Here is a 15,448-nt window from a genome sequence, read left to right as displayed (position 1 = left end):
GACTGACCCAGCCAGGCACCCTCTTAATCACCAATTCTTAACAGTTCATAGTTTTCTCTTTCATATGTTTCTGTATTATTGTAAATGTTTGCCACTCACTGGCATGATTTTTTAAAATAATTTTTAATAAAAAATTTCCCAGTAGGGTTTATTGAACCTTTCAAATTGCATAGACCACCCACTCTCTCTCTCTCACACACACACACTGTAAAGATTATTTTAAAAATGGAAAAAAGTTCTCTTTTCCATTAGTTTCTTTATTAATTAAAAAAACACACAAATTTCACCTTGTCCTTCAAGAGTCCAATTTTTTAAGCTTAAAAGGTTAATAAAGTAAGCTAGTAGCATCTACAATGTGATAAATATTTGCCAAGGACGGGGGTTTTGGTCCTTCCAGCAAAGACACCAGATGCCATGGCTGAGTGAAGTGGTCAAAATGACTCACCGCAGGGCCCCAACGTCTCTTTTCAGGTGTCTCCTCCCATGCTTCACTTCTGAGAGCTTCCCCTACCAGGCCATCGTGCGTCAAGCATTCCGTTGCCCCCACCTAACCGCTACGCCATAATTAAAATTTTCCCAGGCAGTAAAATTCATTCCCTCATCTGACGAAGGAATTACAAAGTTAACGGTTTAGAATTTTCTTTCCCTTCCCTTGTAATGAATTAGCACTTCAGTAGGAGCTTTCTGAACACACTGTATGAACCTGAGAGTGAGCTGCACGGTGGAGAGACCGGGCAAGCTAGCTGGCCAGTGCGATATCAGCCCGCAGCTCTGGACAGCCACGATCACCTGAATGTCACCGACTCACTTAATTCAGGGCTGGTGTGGCCAGACCGACTTTTTCCAAAAGAAGCAAGCATGTGGATTTATGTAAAATCTGATTTTTACATGTTGACTTAAATCTTCTTTCTTTTTTGAAATACTGGGGATAAATAAAACCCACATGCAAACCCAGTGCTGCCCACCAGCCCACCAGTTAGGCACTGAAGTGATCTCAGGCCACCCTTCCAGGCTGGTCCTCAGCTCCTCTGCCCCTCACAACCTCACCCTGTGCCTGAGCACCTCTGTGCCTGGGCTCACATTGTATCAAGCTCTCAGACACCCTTTTCTGTCTTCTCTACCACGGTCTGTCCCATCCTTCAAGGATCCGCTTAAATTGTACCAACTCTTCCTAATCCTAAGTATTAACCTCAGTTAATATTGCCCATCCTCCAAGGCTGTTTTCCAAACGCTACTTCCCCTCCGTCGTATTTCCACTGATTTTGGCACTCCTCGCCTTCTGCCTCTCGTTGTCTTTATTTCTGCATGTTTAAGTCTGGCTGGTAGGTCATAAATTGGTAAAAAGGACGGATGTTTGTGTGTGTGTGTGTACCAGCTATGACTTTGGTACCATTATCCTCATTTTACAGGAGGAAAAACCAAAACTCGTTGAGTAAGTGATCACCCTGAGCTTTCCGAATACACTGTGGCTCTGCCCATCTCCTACACCACCTTCTACACCTCCATCTGCTCCTGCTCTCCGGCATCCTCCTCCTTCCTTCTCCATCTGGTAGCTCCTACTCAACCCGCAAGACAGTTTTAGCGACCAGCATCGTCTCTTCTCCACACACCAGTCAGAACGGGTCCCTCTCCCCCCACTTCTGCACCCCCATCGCACCCTGTAAGAACATCTGTCAGATGCACTCATCAAACTGTGTGGAATTAGCTATCTGATTCTTTGTTTCCTCTATCGTGCTGTAAGCTCCCTGTCTAGCACACTCCCTGGCCCAGGGTAAGTGATTAGTTGGTATTTACTGGAAGGCAGGACAGAAGGAGGGAGGGAGGGAGGAGAGAGGGAAGGAGGAAAGAAGGGATAGTAACAGCCCACAGGCAATCAACAAATGTGAGGTATAATGAAGTGCAGGGTTCCAAGCCCCACTTGTGGGCTGAAATGGGTGCTGGCTCCTTTGTAGCCCCAAAGCAGATACACGGGAAGGCTCCAGCTATCCCCTTCACCCTCCCTCCCCACTGGAGTGGCAGGTTGCTGCTTGGTTTCAAGGTCCCAGAAACCAGTATTCACCTCTGCTCTTTGCTCCCGGTCTCTGGACTAAGGGAGAGTGATTTTCTGCATCAGTTAGACCCTGCTTTGGAAGGGTAACTTCGGTTATGATGGACGACGGTGGGGATGAGCCTTCCCCCGAGGCTGGCGGGAAGGCACACTGGAGAAGCTCACAGCAGGCCGGTGTGAGGAGAAGGGCCGACCACAATTCTCACTGCCCAGGGAAGACAAGGAAGAGGGGAGGATCCTCTCGCAGAGGACCCTGGAAGTGAGGCTCTCTGCTCTGGGGACTGCTAGAAAACTCCTGTGACGCTGCCCCTCATTCACAGGCCAGGAGGCTGGGCCAGGATGCTCCTGCTCCTAGACCCTCTCCCAGACCCAGGCTGAAGAGAACCATCTTTGTCTCAGGAGAAACTGCAGAGAATCTGGCCAGGGCTGATATTCTCAAAAGCCTAACTGCTCTCAAAGGAGCAATTTACAATACCCACTGACACCCACTGGGAGACTGACCAGTGGGGTAAGGAAAACTCGTCTGCTCACCACCACTCCATCAAAGTCAAGCTGGCGGGGGCGGGGGGGGGGGGGAGGCCAAGAATGCCATTCCTCCAGGGGATTCAGAACCTCCAAGAATAGGCCTAGAAGGCCAAAGATCTGGGGAAAGATCGCAGGATCCACGGATCCACCTCCAGAGCCGGGACAGTATTCCCAGGTCCCCTCTGACCCAGACAACGGGTTCAAACAGCTGGGGTGGAGGAGCAGGGTTCCCCCTGCTTCCCCCTTCTCTTCCCTCTTTGTCTTCCATCTCCTCCCCAGTGACCCGACGAGAACCTCCCCCCAGTCCCCAGGTGCTTTCAATCCCCACCTCCAGGATAACTCAGAATACCACCAGGCTCTCACTGAGAGCCCCGGCACGCCTGGCATCCCCAGGTACTTTAGCTCAATAAATTCTCAATGAACCAATAAGACAGGATCTTTTACCCTAGTTTAAAGACAAGAAAATAAAGTAAGTTCAAAACCATTTTATAATTAGAAAGGAGAAAAAAAATCTTAAAAGGAGACCACATTACTCAAATAAACAAAATACTTAAAACACACACACACACACAAACTAATAAGAACCAGGACTTCAGCGAGAGAACTGACCAAATAATCAACTGCCTTAGAAAGAAAGAAAAAAAAGAAGCTGATTTTATTATTTATTATGTGCTCCACACTGTATGTGCACTATCTCCTTTCATCCTTGGGGTAACCCTATAATGCAATCTCACATTATCCCCATTTCACAGCTAAGAAGCGGAGGGACAGGGAGGTGGTGTGGCTTCACCAAAGCCCCCTGGCATTGCCCTCTTCCACACTGGGCCACAATGCTGAGCTAAGAGGCTCCCCTTCAGGGCAACGTGTTAGCATTTTAACAATAGCTCTCTAGAGAAGACAAAGTCGTCCAAAGGAATGACTGAATGCCAGGAATTTCGGGCCTCAGTCCTGCCAGTGGGCAGAATTCTCAGGACAGGAGTCTTTTGGCACCACAAGGCATCCCCCGAAGGCGGCCACCCACAGGCCTGGCTGACACGGCTCCATTCAGCAGCTGGCAAAGCCGAGGACTTGGGACTTGGGCATAAAATGCGAGAGAAGATTAGATCAGAGAAGGCCAGCCCTGAGGCAGGCACAAGAGTGGGGCAAGGAGGGTCGCCTGGGTGGCTCAGTCGGTTGAGTGACTGCCTTTGGCTCAGGTCATGATCCCAGGGTCCTGGGATCGAGCCCCGCATCGGGCTCCCAGCTCAGCGGGAAGCCTGCTTCTCCCTCTCTCACTCCCCCTGCTTGTGTTCCCTCTCTCGCTGTGTCTCTCTCTGTCAAATAAATAATAAATAAAATCTTTAAAAAAAAAAAAGAGTGGGGCAAGTAAGCAACTGCACAAGAATGTAATTTCAGGTGCTCCACAGAGGTGCTCCACGCACGTCCCCTCACCCCAGAATAGCAGCCTGCTTAACAGTGTGGCAGAGAAACACGTTCAGTGTTAGTGTCAGGGCCAGGAGGTGAGCGAGTGCAAGAGGCCTGGGTTCTCTCCCCAGCTCACTCCCTGTGCCACCAGAGCTTGACACCTGCCCTCGCTGGTCCACATCTATAAGACGAGAGGGGTGGTCTAGGTAACCAGTGAGGTTTCGTAGAGACAAGCTCCAGGTGATGGGACCTAGAACAGGTGCCAAGAATGGTCCTGCAAAGGGAATTGAAGGACACTTTCATTTGCTTTGATCAAGGTTCTCCTGAACAAGACTCCAGGCCAGATGCTGCACTGAGCCCTGGGATGGGGGGGAGAGAGCTTAGAGACAGAGGGGACAGCCTCACAAGTAATGCTCATGAATTCTCCCCGGAGGCCAGAGCTGACCCTACAAGGAGTGACACCTGCTGCCCACAGGCCAGGTTTGAGGGGTTCAGGGAAGCCCTCCTAGAGAAGCCTAGGAGATAGGGGCCATCACCCGGTGTAAACAGAGGCTGGAGACACCCGACTGGAAAGAACTATCCAAAATGGCACTGAAGCACTAGAGAGAACGCATGCAAATTTAAGAAGGAGGCATCATTACCTCCATTTCACAGATACAAACTGAGGCTCGGCCTGGTCTTAGCCAGGCGGCAGAGCTGGGGTGAGAACCCGGTTCTGCTTGGCCTTACAGCTTTCGCTCTCGAGTCTTACCCCCCTCTCACTGATGTAGCGTAGGTGCCTGTGAGAGGAGTAAGGGTAGAGAGGGGGAAGGGAGGAGAGGTGAGAACAGGCAAAAGGCTGGCGAGAAGGATGGGGAAGACAGGGATGGACAGTAAGCACTTTCTTACTGAAACAAAATGGCAGCCATAGTTTTTTTCCAAACAGACTCTTCTGTGGTTGTGGTGTATAGTGATTTTTAAGAGCACTGGGTTCTGGAATTAGCCAAATCTGGGCTGAGCTCCTGGCTCCACCACTTAATCCCTCTGTGAGCGACAGCAAGTATTTAACCTCTTAGAGCCTCATTTTACTCACCCAATACAATGGAATAATAATAGTCACCCCTTATTGGGCAGTTGGTAAAGATTGAAGAACTGCTATATTGAAAGGGCTTGGCACCTGTCAGGCATTCAATAAACGATTGCAAAACACCAACCACTATTCTAACGTGCTCCATCAGGCTCTCCTCTCTCCAGGCTTCCTCCTCAAAATCGACATCTGGCCAGTCCCCCCACATCCTCACTGACTCCCTCCTTCCTCCTGTCTGCTTCCTTTGCATTCCCTCCATTTCAGAGCCCACTTCAAAGCCTCTTCTCCCAGTGCTCCTCCTCCTTCCTAGGATTCCAGCTTGCATTTCATCAAGTGATTCATCGATTAGTCTTAGCTACCTACACAAGCTCCTTAACCTCTCAAGAACACAATTGTCCAGTCTGTCGTTGTTTCAATGGACTGGTTTGCATGGGATGGACCAAGCAATCAATGTATGGGCTGCTGGGTTTGTGGGCTGATAGGAATCACCTAACCAGTTGCCCATGTGTGCCTGCAATTTGTAAATTAACCTCTGGATATACATCAAAACCTTCTACCCAAACTACAAATTACGCGCTCTTGCAAATTTGCCAAACTATTAAATGAAATTTGCTAGTGCTCAAGAATGTCTTGCACTAATTAGACAGAGATAGATGAGTATATAAAAGGTTAGGGTGAGGGAGGGTGGGAAAGTGGGAACTGTAGCTTACTGACTTCCTGTCAGAGGGTCTTAACCCTTTTTGTGCCACGGACCCCTTTAGTGGACTGATGAAGCCAATGGACCCTTTCTTGGAACATTTTCAAATACATAAAATAAAATGTATAGCTTGGCTACAAAGAAAGCCAATTAAATTGAAATATAATTATTAAATTTTTTAAAAACGATTGTGTAATATACATTCTTTATTAATGCATTAAATAACAAGCTTTAGCACCGGTGTAATAACGGCTGTAATTTCAAAGCTGCAATGGGCATAAATCATAGTTCAAGTTTATCTGCAGCAGCTACAATGCGATATGAAAAGATTTGTGATTTCTACTGGTGACAACCTCCCAGATACTTCAAATACACTATGGTTTGTTGCCTACATTCATAGTAAATGCTAAAGAAAATTCAAAAGAAAATTCAAAGAAAATGCTAAGTAAAGATGTTATTTTATTCTCCCAACCACGTCCACAAACTGAATTCTACACGTGAGCTCCTTGGGGCGGTTAACCCCAAGTTAAGAATCTGTTAGGTCCTTCCAGTTCAGGCAGTATTTGTACTGGGCATATCCCGGAGTTCCAGCTCATGTCCTTCTCGAGGAATCTCCACACACAGCCCTTCCTGCCACAAAAGGTCTCGTTCTGTACACATGACCCTCCTCTGCTCTCCTCTCCCATCTGATTGGCCCAGGGAGGATGCCTGCCCCAGCAGCAACCCATGCCCAGGCTGGCCAGAGCCCAGCCACGACATGGCCTGGAGAGAGAGCCTCAGCATCCAGAGAACGGAGCTCACACAACAGGATCCTGTCCGGCACTTGTACTGAGTGACAAGGGAGAGGTTCCCGTGATAGAAGGATGAGGGCTGGCGCGGGCAGGTGCGGGGTTGAGCCCATGGCACAGGCTGTGCTGGTCGAATAGCCTCGAACTCAGAACCTTCTCCACCCTCCCTCGAGGCCTGCCTCCACCCCTTCAGGCCTGTTGGTAAATACCACGGCTGCATTTCACTGCTCCTCGCCCTCTTCACTGGAATCAGCTTTAGGGAGTCTCTGTTTTCTGTATCCGAAGAGCCTTAAGTCAGCACTAAGAGGAGCGTTTTACAGATGAGAAAGCTGAATGAAGTTCAGTAAACCCCAGGCATTTGCTCAGGCTCATGGGGCTAGCACGTGGGGAAGCCATGGCCCCTCCCTTGCCCTCCTCCCTTTTTTTTTTTTTTTTTTTTTTTTTGAGGAGCAGAGGGGTGATGGCCTTTATTATTTATTTATTTAAATCATACAAATGACACATGAAAACAATTTCTTACAAAGCTCAAACATTCCTGATAAAATGTCCCTCCTCCCCACACACTCAGTATCACGCCTAATAAATGTCTAGGCCCTGACCACACTAGGTATTCGGCCACTACCCAAGTTGACATTTCTTGTCTTTGAAGCCCTTCCCCAGGAGTAGGAGGCTAGGCAGAAGGGAGTGGGATGGTGAGGACAGGCGAGGAAACACTCAGCCCTGCCGCCTGGTATCCCGCTAGGAAAATCAAAATCGATTTCACCGAGAGCCGGCATCTCTGGCTTCTGGGCAAAAACCAGGCCGTGGAGGGGAATCGGCACCAAAAGCTGCATCTTTGCGTGGAGCCAGTTCTCCCCAGCGCCATATTTGTGTGCCCCCTTGTCACTTGACGTCAGAGCAGCAAACTATTAATACATACCAAAGGAGACAACAAAGGATGCTTCCACACAAAGGCGGGGGGGAGCCACAGCGATATTAAAAATATAAATAAATCCAGCCAACAATTTCCCCACTTTGGGGGAAAAATAATGGGGAAGGGGAGATGGGAATTCATGTGTTCTCCCACAAAGCCTGTGTCCCCAGAAAGCTGCATGCAGGGCAGGGCCCAGGCCCCAGGGCCCAGATGAGACAGTGAGACATTCCTTTTGAAAATATGCTTCTTTCCCTTGGAGAAGGAACATTCAGCCAGCTTCTCAGACACCACCAATCTATAACTGCCTGCATATCACATTAACCATCTCCTTGAAATCTTGGGGCAGCATTTATTTTATCCAGGAAACTGTGACAGGCCTATTGTTAGCAGGAGGGCCCCTTGTCTTTCCTTTAATCCTACTTTGAAATATTATCCATGTAGACTGGAAACTGTTCACAGAAGGCCTATCTTCATCTAAACTCTGGGTCTGGGGAATTAGCATGCTGAGGCACAGAGAGGTTAGGGCTCTAGCTGTAAATCACACAGCTGGTGGGCAGCAGATCTAGGCTCCAATCCCCATAGGCCCTAGCCTCCAAGCCCACGCCTCGTCCCACAAACTACTACGGAATAGCACAAAGTGGTTGACTATCTGATAACCAGAAAGCAGGAGACAGGCAGGCCAGAGTTCCAAGGGCGGGAAGCAAGAACCCCATTCACTTCATCCATCCCCAGAGCCTGCCCTATAGGGAAGAAGCCTTTGACAAGACCAAGAGCTGGGCCCTGGATCCAGAGTGTTGCCAAACCTGGCCGACACAACTCAACCCAGGGCTCAGAAGATGACTGTGAAGCGCACGTGACCATCCTCCAACTAAAACAGATGTAGTAACATTGACGCAAACAGGGCAGGGAGATGGCCCATCTGTCTTCCTAATTGTCAACTCTACCCATAGTAAGATTTTTCTCCCTGTCACACCTTAGGCTGATACTGAACTGAAGCAAAACCAAAATATCCATCTTCCAGCCGTGAGCAGTGGCCTTCACAAGGTGCCAGGGATGAAAGGAGGCTACTTGGCTTGGAGATGCAGAGAGAGCTGGAAGGATCCCCGGAGTCAGGAGCTGGGGGTTGGGAGATGGCAGGGGGGTGGGGGGGGTGCAGCATGCTGTTAACCAGCTGGAGTTACTGCACCTCACTGGGCCTCTGTTTCCTGTAAACTTAAAGTCCAAAGTTCTGGAAGTGGGGTCAGTGGGTGACAGGAGATTATATGCACTTGGAGGAAAATATGGTATCCACAATTTTATCAGAATCTCCAAGATAGATGTAACACTCCCTCCCTCCCCCCAAAAAAGTTAAGAAATACCAGCCTGGACCGTTTTCATCCAATAAGCATTTACTGAGCACCTTCAATGTCTCCTTCTCTGTGCTGGGTACTTGAGACACAAATAGAACAGGAGGAAAAAGAAATATGTTTTTGTGATGCTCAGTGCAGTTGATGCTCCCTGGACAGAAACATGTCCAGGGAGCTTCGGAAACAGAGAAAAGGCAGCATTGGACTCTGGTCAGGAAAGGCCTTCCAGGATGGCGGCGGTGGTGGTGGTGGTGGTGGAAACCTCAAGTGTCATGTTGACATTGAAAGCTGGGTGTGCATTCACTGGGTGCACAAGTAGGGAGAATATTTTAGACAAAGGATAGCATGTGCAAAGACAACATGTGTTCCAGGAACTGCCTGAAGTGTAGCCGTGAGTAAAACATAGAGGGTGCTCACGGAGCGGGGTACGGTGGCTGGGAGATGGGGGAGTGGGAGAACCAGAAACAGGGCTGGAAAGGCAGTGGGACCCAGATTAGCAAATGCCATGTAAACCATCCTAAAGAATTTTACACTATAGGCAATGAGTTCATTCTAGCTTTAAAAGTCTTAAGATAAGCCACCCCACCGAGGGGGGGGACTCCGACTGCCCATTATCATGGCTGAGAAAGGAAACTACGGATCTACTGATTGGCCCAGGCAATGGGATGCCATTTGGGCCCCTGGTCATCACTTATACAGTCTTTCAGTCCCTCTAATGGTCTCTGCCGCTCGCCTCAGAGTCCTCTCCCGTGCTGTTCTTTCTGACTAGAAGGCTCGTTCAATCCTCTTCAACTGCTTAACTCCTACCAGCCTTCCAACGGAGCGACTACGGTGCCTATCACAGAATTTCATAGTACCTTATCCCTCCCTTTTAAAAGAAGTCAGCACCGCTTGTAATTCTCTATTTGCGTGATTTGATCCATGTCGGTCTTGGCCACTGGACTGCACACTCCATGAGGCCAGATAGTGCGTGTTTTCTTCATTTCTCTATCCCGCTACCTTGCCTGGTGCCTGCACACAGCAAGTATTTGTTGACCGAATGCACCCTGAGCCATCCCTCATTCTCTGTCCTTTCACATTCCCCAGAACTCACATTATGGTCCAGCAGGCAGAGTTTCAGACATGGGGCAGGAGGACTGGAATTGAAAAGGCACATCAGAGTGCACTCTGCTGCTATTCTAAGTGTAGCTCTGTGTTCTTCTGTGTCATGTCTTGAAAGGTTCCTAAGAACCCACGTTGGTTTTACCCAGGTGGGTTGTGTGTTTAATTCAAGATGCTTTGTCCCCAGGCCTCAACCTGGTCATTGTCTGCATCTGCCCCTCCCCTGATGCTACTTGTTCAATAGGACTTTGCCCAAGCTTCAGGGGGTCATCCTCAGGAAGGGGGGAATCTCCTCCTCCTTCTCCTGGAAAATGCCTCTTCCTGGCCCCCAGGCCTGCACCCTAGGTCTCTTGAAAACTGAAACCGCCCGTTCTTGCAGCCCTGGCAGAGGCTCAGGGCAAGGGCTTATTTAGACCTGGTGTAGGGGCCACGAGACTCCACTTTTGAACTCCCAGGCTGAGTAACTGGCCACTCTGCAGGGACAAAGTACTTGGGGTCAAAGGTTTGACCTTAAGGGAGAGATGAGAAGGTGGGAATCTCACCAAGTGGCACGCAGGCTCAACGGAAGTGCCCCAGGCTGCCAGCGCACGCGGCTCCCCAGGGCGGCCCCGCTGCCTCCATCCAAGGTCGTGGCCCAACGCGAGCTCTGGAAAGTTCAGCTAGGAGCCGAGGGATACCAGGGTAGGCACTGGGGGCCGGCTTTTGCGAAAGACAGGAGACTAAGAGCTCGATTCCAGGTCGTCCTGGGAGCCGGCGCAGGGCGCCAGTCCCGCAATCTGCATCCCGGACCGCAGCGTAGCGCCCCGCTGGGAAGCGCTGGGCGGGGGCTGCACCACCGGAGCCGCAAGGACACCGCGGCCTCCCCCTCCCCACTGGTCTCCTCCCTCTCCAGCACAGGGGCTCAGGGAGCGGGTCGGGGCGGAATGGGAGCGGCGCCCGCCCCTGGGTAGCCCGCGCAGCCCGCGCAGCCCCGGCAACCCCCTCCCCGCGCTGTCGCCAACCCCAGGCAGGGGCGCCGGGGCGGCCCAGGCTGCCGCAGCCTCTGTCTTAAGGGGAGCCGGGGACGCGGCGCGGGGAGGGGGCGAGGCGGGCGGCAGAGGCGGAGAAGAGTGGCCGGGCGCCGGGGCCAAGACCCGGGTCGCGCGGGGCAGGGTGCTGGCACGCCCCACTCACCGCGCCGCGCGGGCTGGGGTCGCAGAGCGCCTTACCTTGGAGCGCCGCAGAAGTCGGGAGGGAGGCGGCCGGCCGTGCCTGGGGCCGGCGCACACCCCGGCTTCGGGGCGCAAGCAGCCTCCTGGTGCACGGTCCCCGTCCGGGGCGCGCACCCCCGGGCTGGCGCACTCCGGTCGCCCGGGGCGCGCACACCCTCGGGCGCCCTCTCGCCGGCGAGCTGGGCCTGGGCCCGGGGCGCACACCCTGTGGGGCACACCCACCGCGGCCGATGCGGGACTGGCCAGGCGCGGCCGGCGTCGCCGGCTGCCAACACCACCCGAGTCCCCGCCTTCGCTAGGGGAGGAAAAAAAAAAGACTCCTGACGCGGCGCGGGCTTTGGTGTGTAGGAAGGGGCAGCATTGCGAAACCGAGGGGAGGGTCTTAGCCTTGATAAGCTTAAAAGCTCTTGGACAGAGTTTGGAAGAAAAACTTTTTGTAAAGAGACTGGAAAACTCCTAACTGTATATAGCGCTTTGCAGATTTCCAAAGTGCTTTCACGTACATTTCTCACTTCATCTTCACGACCACAGTAACTGTTGGGCCATTTCTAGCCTCATCTTATAGAGGGGGAGACAAAGTCACACAAGGTAATGCTTGCTCAAGCCACCACCAGAACCCAGTCTTGGTAACAGAACCGTGGGTACAGTGAGGTCTTGTACATCCCTGGCGGGATTTTCTCATTGCAGAGGTGGGAGAGTGAGGGTGGGGATGGATGTAACGGAACTCATATCTCCTCTCAGTCAGTACTTTTTCCCTTTCCTTTTTTCCTCCCCAGCCATTGCTTTAGCCCCACTCAGGAATCCGGTCTTTCATTTCACACTCCCACCACCCACAATTCTTTTTATCAGTTCAAACCGTTTCCATTTCAGTCGCCAACCTTGAGTGACCAGCACACTAAATGCCATATGTTGTACAAAGTCAACCTAGGGGAAAAGGGCTGATCCTACTCCATTTTACAGATGAGTTCAAACAGGCGTGGGCAGGGTTGAATGTAGAGCCTGTGGGACTCCAGATCCCAGCTCTCACTCACCTTACACACCTTTCAAAGGGCCAGTTGGCACAGGGGAAAACTTAAGCGCAGGGCTTGTGGTTTTTGACATCGAGACCCTGAAGGAGGAGATAATTTGGGGCAAGGGACAGTTCTGGGACTTTCATTTTCCCATTTTGATAGAAACATGATTATTAAAAAGATTTGCTTCTACCAGGGCTCCACTAGAAGCAAATTAACAGCCCTAGAGCAACAAGAAATGGCAACAGAGGCTTGGCCTAACTACTAGGAGGTAACAGGGAGTAGTGTGGACTGTGGCGAGCTTGAAGGCAGCTCCAGGCTCTGCCCAAGTGAAGGGGCTGCTGCTGTTCAGCTCTAGTGGGTTGTTGCCGGTCAGGGTGTTAACCTTAGAAATAAAACTGCCGGTCACTATAACAGCAAAAATGGGTTTATTTGGGAGTAGCAGAGAATTTCAATCCAGGGCAAGCAAGCCAGAGCAAAACCATAGGCAAATCCGGCAAACAAAAGAGAGGAACGTTATTGTACGGAGAAGAAGGAGGAAGTTGTGATGGGTTGTTTTGAACAGAAGTGCAGTAGAGAGAAGGAAGAGTTCAGCATGATAACGGGTTTTCAGTGGCTGAGTTGCAGGGGCGGTCTATCTCTTGTAGGAGATGCAATGTACATCTTTCCCTTTGGGGGCCTATAATTGATGCTTTTTTCCTGTTGAGAGTCTTCTGTTAGGGGTCAGTAATTGACAGTTTTTCCTATAATTGACATTGAGTGGTAGGGCTCCCCCTAGCAGCCTCCCCTTCTAGCATCCTGAATCCACTTTAGTGAGGTTTCTCTTTATTTTCACAGGGGCAAGGAGTTAATATGGCCAGATCATCTCATTTTTAAAGAGAAGCTGTCCATCAGATATGTAAGTGAAGTCTCCCAGTTTGGTGTTAACTCATTTTAAAAATTTAAAATGCTAATTACTTGAAGGTCAGTGTTGTTCAAGCCAAATGAAATGAGTTTATGAACCTGATCTAGCCCATGGAACAAGGGTATGTACCTTCGAGTTTGGGGGCACTTCACACGATTTCATTCAGGCCTCCTGATGTCCCTGTGGGATGGACCCAGCATGGATTACTACTTATGTTTTATGGAAGAAGAAGCCCCAGTTCAGGAGGCTTCCACGACTAGCTCAAAGTTGCACAAGCTAATTGGTAGAGCTGGAACTGAACCCAGCATTCTGACTCCTGGTCCTGGAGCCTTTTTCCTCTGCATCCTCCAAACTCATTAAAAATCTGTTTCTTGGTTTCTGGGCATTGTGAGCCAAGTTAGGCATAGGACTGGCACTGGGGTGTGGAGACATAGCACCTCTCCTGGGAAGATGGAGCGGGAGTGCCAGACTGTTGTCCTCGAAAGCTCAGCCCGATGACTCAGATATGAGGCTGTATCTTGAGGGTAAAGCTGAGTCAGAGGAAGCGAGGCCTGAACTGGGGCAGCCAGGGCTTCTGAATCCCAGATTAGGGTATCGAGAAACAGGATGAAAAGTGGGCTAAGCAAATAGATGCACCCCTTAGTACCCCCCCCCAAAAAAACCAGGAGCCACAGACAGATACTGGCTAGGAAACTGCCTATTTTTCCATAACAGGGGAGCAACAAGAATTAGACTGGAAAGTGACCCCTTGTGTGGTCCTGAAAAGAGAGGACCCCTTGTAGGCAGCAGGTCTTCTAGAATCTCCGGTTTGGGCATCTCCAGTGCAAGACCCAGCCTGGGCCTTTCAGACAGAGTGAGTCTGAAAAGCTGATTTAGAATGACTAGGCACAACACTGCTGTATCCTGAAGCTCTGTAATCAAAGGACTGGGTAGCAGGAAGAGAATGGAAGGCCTCCTTGCTCCCCACATTTGCTGGATTAACAAGTATTTGCCATGAATGCATGTGCCAGGCGCTGAGTCAAGCACTTTACACACACCGTCTCATCAGGACTCATGATAAAACTGTCGAATGGCCATTATTCTCCCATCAAAGGTAACAGTGTTACTTGCCTGAGGACACACAACTAGTTAACTGGGGAGGTGGGATTCAAACTTGGGTCTTAGTGACTCCAAAGACTGAACCGCCTCTAACTGAGAGTTTAGAAAGTGCTGCTAACATGGAGATGTGTCATTCAGATCCTGCTTCAAGAAAACACTGCCCAGCTGTGAGAGTGTGGTTCACTAACACCTCCACAGTGTGGTGAGCTCCTGCAGGATCTGCCTCGGTCAGTGATGTGTTGATAATATTTAATAACCAGCTTTCAGGGGGGAAAATAGGTGCGTAGATACAGTCAATTCTCATTATTCCCAGGAGTCCTATAAAGTGACCACAAACACTGAAATTGCTAATACTGAACCATTGCTCCCAGGGGAAAATACGGGGTTGGGTTCCTACAAGCCTCTGGGCCCATTTTCATCAACTGATCGATATATAACTTTGTTTCATGTTTTTGGTTAAAAACTATATATACATTATATTTTTATTTTATTTATTTATTTTTAAAGCTTTTACTTAAATTCCAGTTAGTTAACATACAGTGTAATATTAGTTTCAAGATCCATCACCCAGTGCTCATCACAACAAGTGCACTCCTGAATCCCCATCAGGTACGTTGTTGATTCATTAACATTGAACTAGTGGCCAATATCACTGTAATTCACACCTGAACGAGGGTTATTTAACACATGTATTTTCTATATAAGGCACATCACAGTCTCCTTGCGCTTAGAACACTAGGTAGGTAGCACTGCAACACTATGCTTTGGGGCTATTTTAAACAGTGAAATCACCTAAAAAAGCACAAAAATGTAAAAAAGGACCGCTAAATAGACCACAAAAAGGACGCTTGTTTAGAACATGAGAGCTGAAACAAGAAGGCGGAGGGTGTCCTTGCTCAACCTTAGCTGCAAACATGCACACCAGGTGACTCAAAATTTTCACCACTCTGCTCATGTCCACAAAAGACTACAAAAGTGCTATAGGAATTGATGTTGGGGTTACAAGAAAATGTTAGCAAGTAAGCGACTTTGCCAACACAGATCAGCACATGATGAGAATGGGCTGTACATGTATGTATTCATGTATACTTTCTGAGCCCTTCATGTCCACAACCTAACCTTCCAGCTTGATTTCCCATTATCCTCCAGCCAGACTGGAGGACAGTTCACCATTCCCCAGACCTGTCCCTACATATCTAGCTTTGTGGCTGAGTGCAATCTACTCCCTACGCCTAGACACTTCCTTCTCTGCCTCCCAATAAACACACACACACACACAGACACACACACACACACACCCTGTCTTCCCGTGTCTGAATGATTCTGCTATAATGTGGT

General features: G+C 49.8%; 1 protein-coding gene across 1 annotated transcript in view; it reads right to left on the bottom strand.

Moving 5' to 3' along the window:
- Nucleotides 1-11,273, bottom strand: part of KANK4 (KN motif and ankyrin repeat domains 4) — a 64,887-nt gene extending 53,614 nt beyond the window's left edge. Inside the window, exon 1 of the mRNA XM_032427567.1 lies at nucleotides 11,096-11,273. The gene's annotated coding sequence lies outside the window, so the exon portion shown is untranslated. The remainder of the gene's footprint in view (nucleotides 1-11,095) is intronic.
- Between the last annotated feature and the right edge of the window lie 4,175 nt (nucleotides 11,274-15,448).

Source organism: Phoca vitulina, unplaced genomic scaffold, assembly GCF_004348235.1.
Source record: "Phoca vitulina isolate PV1807 unplaced genomic scaffold, GSC_HSeal_1.0 scaffold2, whole genome shotgun sequence".
Lineage (NCBI taxonomy): Eukaryota > Metazoa > Chordata > Mammalia > Carnivora > Phocidae > Phoca > Phoca vitulina.
Note: the sequence above shows the minus strand (reverse complement) of the source record. Positions and strands in the feature narration are given on the sequence as shown.